The sequence below is a fragment of the Syzygium oleosum genome, unplaced genomic scaffold (genome assembly GCF_021117445.2).
Source record: "Syzygium oleosum isolate NSW1041296 unplaced genomic scaffold, Sole_v2.1 Sole_v2.16, whole genome shotgun sequence".
In the NCBI taxonomy this organism is placed as follows: Eukaryota; Viridiplantae; Streptophyta; class Magnoliopsida; order Myrtales; family Myrtaceae; genus Syzygium; species Syzygium oleosum.
The window spans coordinates 7,576,894-7,586,485 of NW_026607500.1; the positions used below are offsets into that span (position 1 = coordinate 7,576,894).

At 34.8% G+C, this 9,592-nt stretch overlaps 1 pseudogene; it reads right to left on the minus strand.

Annotated features, from left to right (window-relative positions):
* LOC115686198 (disease resistance protein RUN1-like) overlaps positions 1-8,717 on the minus strand; it is a 77,391-nt pseudogene extending 68,674 nt beyond the window's left edge.
* Positions 8,718-9,592: the final 875 nt, after the last annotated feature.

The window sequence follows — 9,592 nt, forward strand, 5'->3', positions numbered from 1 at the left end:
ACTTCCATAATCAACTATTATAATGATTAATTATTTTGCGCAACAAGTTAGAGCAATTCATAAATTATATCCATTACTCTAAGATTAAAATGAATTTAGAATTTTAGTATGAATGTACAACACAAGTGAATGCGTGGGAGTTTCTATTTCTGAAAGAAAGAAGGTTGATACAGAGATATAATAAGAATCGCTCAAAAGACATGCTTTTGCACGGGGAGAAATTATCTTAGAAGCCATAAACTAGCTAGATTAACAAAATACAAAATAGGCACAATTAAGTAATTAAAACTTTTAATAGATGTTAATTAATATAGTATTATTTTTTCTTTCTAGTATTGTCTAAGGTTAAGCATGACAGGTTGTTGAGTTTTATCAATTAAACATATTAAGGGGGAGAAGATTCTCAGTATTTAGATAGCTATAAATTCCTCTTATATTTACCCAAAAATCCTAAATCCGAGGAACGATATTAAACCTTTCTAAAAGAAAGAAAGGAGAATTGAGTGCGATTGCACCTTCGGTAACAAGTTATTATTCACAACAGATATATCTTCTCAATTTCTTACCTTGAGTGGATCCCATCCTCCCCAGTCCTCTGTAATGTAACTACCTGATAGATCGAGCACGACTAATTTTTTCGGATGAAAGTTGGCCATTTCGAAATCTGAGGGACAATTCCGCCACTGAAGCCATCTTAATTGAGGAAGCAAGTTTTGGAAATCTCCGGTGAAATTCACACCATACACTCGAAGGAATCTCAAGTTGGTGAGTTTATTAAATTGTTCACCTCGATAGCTTTTTCTTTTTCTGCCACAATCGCTACGATTAAGGCTCTCAATCTCACTAAGCTCGCCATAATTGTCAAGACAAAGGGCCTCAATCTTACTAGTGCCCTGCAATTATGAAACATTGTTGACCGTAAGTTTTAATTGATGAAATGAGACCAACTGTATAAAAGAAAAGATGGACTAATATCAATTTGATATCATACTATTATGATGTAGGCTTCTAACTTTCAACTTGGTGAAATGACAAGTTGTCATTGCATATGATTTATCTAATTTATGTAAAAATGTGAAGCTCAAGAATGTGTTTTCAAACTTTTACTCTTCCACTCATGACTTTCGCAAATTTGCACCGTTTGAATTACAAAAAAAAATTGATAAAAAAATTACGAAAAATTGCATCCTTTCAAAATTACAATAGAAGCCCTCTCTTTATACATAACCCTAACTCATATCCTTTATATGTGAAACAGCATAACCCTGACTCATATCCTTTACATGTGAAACAGCATGACTCTTACAGTCCCAATACATCTATCAAAGTTGTCATCAAAATGTGTTTAAAATTTAGAGAATTTGCATTGTAGATCCCCCTATTACTCTGGTGTACGTTGTTTGCAATTCTCAATAGCAAAATGAAAATGAGAATGTCATCTCAAAAAGTATGCACATGTTTTAGATTCCTTTCTTATTATGTATTTGTTTAATGAGTACATGGAAGAAAAATCGATTATATGTCAAACATTATATAGAAGATCTTTACTCCTCTTTTTATTAGTATAGATGTTTGACGCAACATTTTCATTATCTTGATTATTTTGTTACTGTGAAATAGCACAAATTAATGAGATCTTGCTTCCAGAAAGATCGTACATGAAGATTGATTAAATTGGATACTAAGGAAATTCAAGTCTTTTACATTTTTCTTTCGTTGTAACCAAATATTTAGGGACCTCAAATTTATTTTGTCTTAGGTGATGAATTGCACAGTGAGCACAAATCATGAGAGTTAAAAGACGGATTTGTTTGGTGATTTGAATATTTCCTTCAAACTTTTTTTCTTTCGGATGAGGTACTACTAATTTTTCCTTCAATTTTTTTTTTGTATATTATGCTATTTTCATCAATAACTTCATAGATACCCTTTTTTTCAGTTCTAAGCAATGTTATATTCAGTTGATTACATTTTCATTGGTGCAAAAATATGTTCGCTGAAATGCATTGATAGAAAGTTTTTTACAAATCTCGTTACTTCATTATATTTAGTGTTTTTTTAATTAAAGATACTCATGGCATTTGCACATGCTTGTCTGATGCTTGCACAAATCATCCATATGTTGTAATTGCTTTTAGTTGCATACCTTTTAACTTTCAAGACACAAAATTCAAAACCATAATTATTTACATCACAGGTATTGGAATGAGCCATTGCTTTGACCACCTCTCTGGCAAGTAATACCGTCCGGACCGGAATTTCTCTTTGCATTTTGAGTGGCATAGTTTCTAGACGATTTTTTTTTATGGTACATACATAATGTTTTTTGCATTAACTGTAAAATATGGGTTCTGAAAAAAAAAAAAAAAAAAAAAAAAAAAGGTCAACAAGTCAACAAGTCAACAGAAGCTACAGTGGACTCTCGACCAAATTAAAAAGGAGGCCGAGAGCTCCTTGGCTGAGAAAAACAGAAACGGAAAAGAAGAGAAAGGAGAGGAAAGGGAAGAAGAAGAAGAAAAAGAGGAGAGGAGAGGGTTTTGCGCCGCGCGGACCTTGCCTAGCCGATTCGACTTCGAATCGCAACGCTCGGTAAGTACTCGCGCCCCTCGTTCGTTTGATCGGAGAAGTTTTCCGATTTAGGGTTTAAATTCGGAATTTTGGGAAATTCGAGCGGCGAAGTCTGATTTTTGAGTCGTTCAGCTGCATATTTTTATAGAATTGGTAGTTTATAGTGTTGCGGAACCGTGGGGTTTTACGGAACCTGATTTGGACTTACGATTTGCTGGATATGAATTTTTGAAGTTGAGTGCGCGCAGTGAACAGTACGCGAACAGTGATTTTTAGGCCGATTTTCGTCTGTTTTCGGCTCGATTTTGGGGCTGCCAAGTTGGGGTTCCTGTAGTGCTCCGAACAAGCTTTCTTTTGACTATAAACTTGCTTGGATTGGAGTTTACTGGAGAAAGTTATGGCGCAATCAAGTTTTGCGCTTAGGCGTTGTATTGTGGGCGATTTTGGATAATCGCGTTAGACGAGCGTTTTGAGGGCGTCTTTTAGTCGTTATATTAGCATCTAAGCCTAGTTGAGCCGAGTCGTAGTTGAAGTAACATTTTACTCGGTTTTGATACCGTTTTTCGACTTATTGTTAGGTATTCAAGTGTGTCGGCTCGAGAAATCGCTGTAGGTTAGTTTTTCAGCTTTTCAAGGTGAGTGGTACTATTTCTTCTTTGAATTTGTAACTCATATTTATAAAATGTTATGTATTAGACATGTTACCATATAAGAAATGGCATTTTGATTGCATAAAATTGGATCGAGCATTTACTGCCATTTTGTGTATTTAAAATGAAAGATTATCTTTTGATTTCGATTTGAATTTACTGAATGCAAATAGGTTTGCGAAACCTTTTGAGAAAGACTCATGAGGAGTTCTTGCATTTGAATGTGGCTTATGAAGGGTTTTATTTTGGTTTATGAAATGGTTTATGAAATGATTTCTGGAATGGGTTTTGTAGATTGGTAGATGATATTGTTGTGGATTTTGATGCTCAGTGTCTCTGTGAACCCAAATGAGGGGTTGTGGGTATGCGCATACTAGTTTAGGATATCCTTGTGGGCCGAGCCACCGGCTTATAGTAGGTGGAGACCTTGCCAAGGGGGGAATCTTGGTCGCCTTTCACGGGGCGTTATCCGTAATCATACTTAGATTTCTGAGCATGAGATTGGCCGATGGAATAGACCATTGGCGTGTGCTTTTCGATGAGATTGGCCGATGGAATAGACCATTGGCGTGTGCTTTTCGACGAGATTGGCCAATGGAATTGACCATTGGTTTCTTCTTTGATATTATTAATTGGAATGAGCTTTCCTATTGTGAAAATGTGATGTTTAAGTAGTATATAACGTATTTTGAACCTGGAGTTGGTTATATGTTGGGTTATTTGAGTTTTCGTTTGGTCTTACAACTGTGTGCATAGTAGGTGCTCGATCTACCTAGAAGAAATGTATTACTCACTGAGCCGTGGTAGCTCATTCCTCTCATTTAACTTGTTTTCAGGTTCTTCACCGAGACGCTAGTAGGCGTGAGAGTTCCGGTGTCGGGGAGAACATTTTGATAGTTGGGACTTTTTGGTACGAGTTACACATGGATGTGGAGCTTAATGTACTTAGCTTTTTTTGGTGGATTGTAGTTAACTCTGATATTGTAACCAAATAAACTTTATATCATGTATATATGTGGTTGCATATATTTTGATATCATGTGAGTTTTGGTTATGTTTAGGCTGCGTCCTTTTGTTAAAGGATGGCCGTGTCATGCCCTTATTCTTGTTGAGTTTGGGGTGTGACATTAACAGACTTAGTTTTGAAAACGTAAGTTTGAACAGACACATTTCTACATATTGCACATGTTGTTCATGAAACAAAACCATGTAATAACTATTACATAACTTAAACCGACCAACATATAGCTACTACAGCTTTATTACATTACAGCGTAATAGTGTTGTAGCCTTATTCCATTACCGTAACCATACGGGTTGTTAGTGTAATTTGTTGACCACCTCTAGTTTTGTAAATTCATTGAATTTGAGAAGAATAGGGAATATCAAGATCTTGAGACTAGAGTGCGAAGCAGAAGTTAAAAGTGTTTTGAGTGTTAAAAATCTAATTAAAATATTTATGGCTCTATTGTTCCGTTTATTGTGAAGATTTAACTTTTTTCTTCTAATGTCTTGTTTTAATCCATAGATCATGCCAAACAACATAACATATATATTTTGTAGCAATGAGAACAATTTATGAGTTTATCTTTTATTATGTGCGACGGGCTCATACTTGACAAATAAGTAATATTAAAAGCATACTTGTCAAATTACAGATCAATATCATGTTGGACTCATATTTGACAAATAAATAATATTAAAAAATCTATAAAAGAGATAACTATCATCACAAGAAAAATTATATAACATGCTTTAGGAATAAATTAATATAATCAAATTACCCATCATGGAAGAAAAAATTTATATGTTTAGAGGAATCTATTACATGGATGCATATATTTCAACAATAAGTATGACGCAATGTAGCGACAACTGTTATGATTGAAAACGTGTATGGATACCCATTGTGACTAAGAAATATCCATCATCATTATTTAACATGCTTTACAAATAAATGAATGTAATAAAATTGTCCATCATAGAAGGAAAAAGAACATATGTTTAGACGGACCTTTTTACGTGATTATATATATTTCTACAATAAATATAAAAAAAATTAATAATTAGTGATGGCTATTATGATTAAAAAGTTCTATGGATACTCATTATGAGAAAATATTTTGTGAATTTCACAAGCAGATTATATAAAAAAAATTATGCAACATGATAGCTCATATTTAACAAATAAATGATATAAAGGTACTAATTATGTGCTATAAAATGCTTATTATGAAATTTAGAAATATCTATTATAACATGGTAGCTAATACTTGAGAAATAAAAAATCGAAAAAAAATTATATCACATGGATGGCCCATATTTAACAAATGACGATATAAAGATTAACTAAATCTTTGCTAAATACAATGCTCACTTGGAGTTGAACGATGCAGTCATAATTATAACAACATGAGAGCCTATATTTGACAAATGAATGTCATCGGGGGATTAATAGAAAAATTATCCAACATCACAAAACTAAAAAAGTATTAGCAAATTCACGGAAGAAAATTATCCACTATTATGAAAAGTCAATAGAACAAAATAATATATAATTAGAGGGTTATATTACATGGTTGCGTATATATCATAAATAAATATGAAAGTCACATTAACAAATCGACGGTGTTAACCAACGGTTGACAACAAAGGACTCAATTGCACAAACTTGGAAAGATAAAGGACTACATTGAGCAAAAAACAAATAGATAAAAGACTAAATCACACAAACAATAATACTTAGGGGTACTAAATCTGTACTTAGCCCAACTTAAAAATTACAGGAACCATGATAGCCAATTGTCATAAACAAAATAGAGGTCTCATTATCATAACAAACAACTCATAAGAAGTCAATACTGAGTAGAAGAAAAAAGAAAGAAACAAACCTAGCAAGAAATCAAAATAAGAATCCAAACATCAAACATGCACGTCAAAATGATATGAGAGAAAAGCATGGCCTCAACAATTTTTGCGAGCTTTTCTCTAAAAGTGTTATGTTAATCATTATGTTTTTGTAGTTTTGTTGTTGCATTGAAGTTACCAAAAGGAGAGTTTCCTCATCACAATACTACCGGGTAAAGAGATATATCATTTATCAATAACCAAGATAATGCTCCTCAATTATGTCCTAAAACCAAGCAAGAACAACAATTAATCGAAAGAGCTCTTTTGCTGGTAGAAGCAGCAAGTTTTGGGGACTTAGGACCGGCAACAATTTTAATTCAAACAAGAAAGAGAAGATGGGCTCACATTCACTAATTAAGACAAGTAGAGAAAACTCTTACCTTGTTACTCTCGAGCACATCCGTGGCTTCCTCACAAATCCATAATCTGCTACGCTTTTGAGACTTCTTTTGATTTTCTAGACGAACAATTTCCCTTCCAAGATCTCTCAGTTGATCATGCATCATCAATGTGCCGTTTTCATCAACTTTAATGAGGGACATAAGACTCAATACTTCAATCCCCTTCCCGGGGAAAAAATCGCAAGCATCCCACATATAAGTTGGATTTTGTTTAGATGCTCCAACAAGAAAACATGCAATATCCAAAAAAATCTGTTGCTCCTCATAATCTAATGCTTCGTAACTTATCCCCAACGTCTCTTGCACTTTCTTATCAGGCACCTTCTTTAATTTCTTTAATGTATCTTTCCATATTTCATTTTTCTTTTCACGTAAGAAAGAACCTATAACTTCAAGAGCTAAGGGAAGCCCTCCAGTAGTAGACACGATATTATGAGAGATAACCTCATAATCACTGTGAGGAGAATCCTTTCGAAATGCATGTCTACTAAATAAAATCAATGACGGATCCAAAGGCAACTTTTCGAGTTCGTACATGTAGGCTGCCCCAACCTCGTCAAGAATACTCTTGTTTCTAGTGGTTATGATGACTATACTTCCAGCTTTAAACCAACTACTATCTCCAGCCAAAGCATTCAAGTGATCCTTATCATCTATATCATCAAGAAGAATTAGGACTTTCTTACTTTTAAATCGAGATTCGATAATACAGATTCCATCATCGACATTAGACACATCATCTGGACTTCTTAGTATATCACGAATGAGCTGCTTTTGTAGCCAGTCAATACCCTTGCGTCGAGATGTTTCTCGAATATTTGCCACGAAGCTAAGATGTTCGAATCGACCGGAGAGATTGTTGTACAGGACCCTTGCAAGAGTTGTCTTACCGATACCGCCCATTCCATAAATTCCAATAATCCTTGTATCATTAAATTCAGCATCTATGAAGCTCATAATTTCTTCTACACGATTATCAATTCCGACCAACTCTTTGGGAACAATTAGTTGAAAAGGTCTTTTTAACTCACTTATGACTTTTCTGACAACAATTTTAACTAATGCTCCTTCATGCCTGTCAAATAACACCAAATTTTAGTATATGATGGGAATATTTATATTCTTTTTCAAGTAAGATCTAGTTATGAGAAACCAAACAATGTTTTAGTGGAGAATAACATACCCATCATAAATTTTCTCCAATTCCCATCCTTTCAAGGAACTGACTTCTTTGAGTGATTCTTCCCATTCCTTCACAACCATTTCATCCAAATTCTCTTTATGTGCATTGATAGCATCTCCAAATTTTTCTGTCAGACGTCGCACCTGTGAGGGTTCCACTTTGTAAAATATGGGCAACACTACTTGCCCTCTGCTTCTCCTGCACTTCAACATCTGAACAAGCTCGCGAAGACACCATTTGCTGGTAGCGTAATTCTCAGATATAATCGGGATTGAGATCTTAGATTGCGTAATACTGTGGAGAAGCTCCGGACCAATCTCCTCACCAACACAGAGCTCATTGTCATCTCTGAACACTCGAATTCCTACATCAACAAGGCTAGTATAGAGATAATCGGTGAAGCCTTTACGAGTGTCTTTCCCTCTAAAGCTCAACAACACTTCGTAGTCATTTCCTTTCGCTTTTTGGTTCCGCCGCCTTCATGATCACCTACATGTGGAGAGGTCGATGAGGAAGACGCTCTGTATAACGGATCTTTTGAATGAGTGGATTCTTTTCTTTTCATCTCGAGATTGATGACGCGGAGCCTGAAAAGAAGAGGAATATGGAATCTCAGATCTAAGAATTACATAAATGTCTCTCAGGTCTCAATTGAGAGCTACATTCAAACAAAAACAAAAGCTCTCATACAACTCATCAGAAGAAAATGGAGCGATCAAAAGAAGGAAGAGAGAAGAGGAGAAGAACAAGGAGTCACCGATTACCTGAGGAGTGCTCAAACAACACAATCCACACGCTGCTGTGATCTCCACCGATTCTCAGCCTTCGACGTTGGATTACCCACCCGCAACCCTTTTTATTCTGCGTGCTTGAACAAAGCTGAGTTCTGGCCATCCAATAATCCAATACTCATCATGCCAATTGAACCGTTGTGATGCATGCTGCTCGGAAAAGTCAATTATTGCAGGTGTGCTTTCCGTAGAACTGCGCGGAAGGTGCGAGGAACTTAATGAGCAATACTGACGTGCAATGCTTTGGTGCTTTTATTGAAATGTCAGATCCAGCAAGGCTTGACTTGACTTGACTTGCTTTTTCTATTAACAAATAAAAGTGGAAAAGAAAGCTAACTAGCTGTAATCACGTGCCCCTGGTGCTAAGGTAGATGAGTCGATGACAGAAACATATCAATCGTCGGATTGAATTAGAATTTGTTAAAAAAAAACATATGTATGACACTTAATATTCAAATAAGGAAAGTTTATTATTCTCAATCTATAATCTGATTTGTTTTTTCTAAAAAAGATTTCTCCGAAAAAGTAACTCACAAGCTAAATCTCTCCCGAAACAATTTGAGTTCCTCAAACTATATATCTTCATGTCACGTCAAACCTAAAGATTATCTAGTCATCATTTGCCTCTAGCCCAAGGCACTTTTGTCTTTGTCCTTAAATTAATATTTTTTCTAACCAAAAAAAAAAATTAATGATTTTTGATGTTTTACATAAATTTTATTCTTTCAATGTTAGCCAACGGATTCTCCAAAATCAAATATTTATTCAATAATATATTTTTTATTTTTTATTTCATTTTTTGTCAAAATTTTTTTTATTTCATGGGGACATTCTTCTTTTGCTTAGCTTTTAAGCCGAGATCATCACCTACAATATCTAGACTTTGACCAATTATATCGTTGTGGTCTCCACCATTCTCTGCCTGCCACGTTTTGTTATCGATGCACAGCACTTTTTGCTATTAAAAAAAATTATAGGGCAATTTCCGCAGCTTTATGCGGAGGGTGCGTGGAAACTACGTAGTTGCTTCTTGGCACAACTTGCTTTTTCTATTAATAGACAATATACAAGAAAAAACACCAACAATAT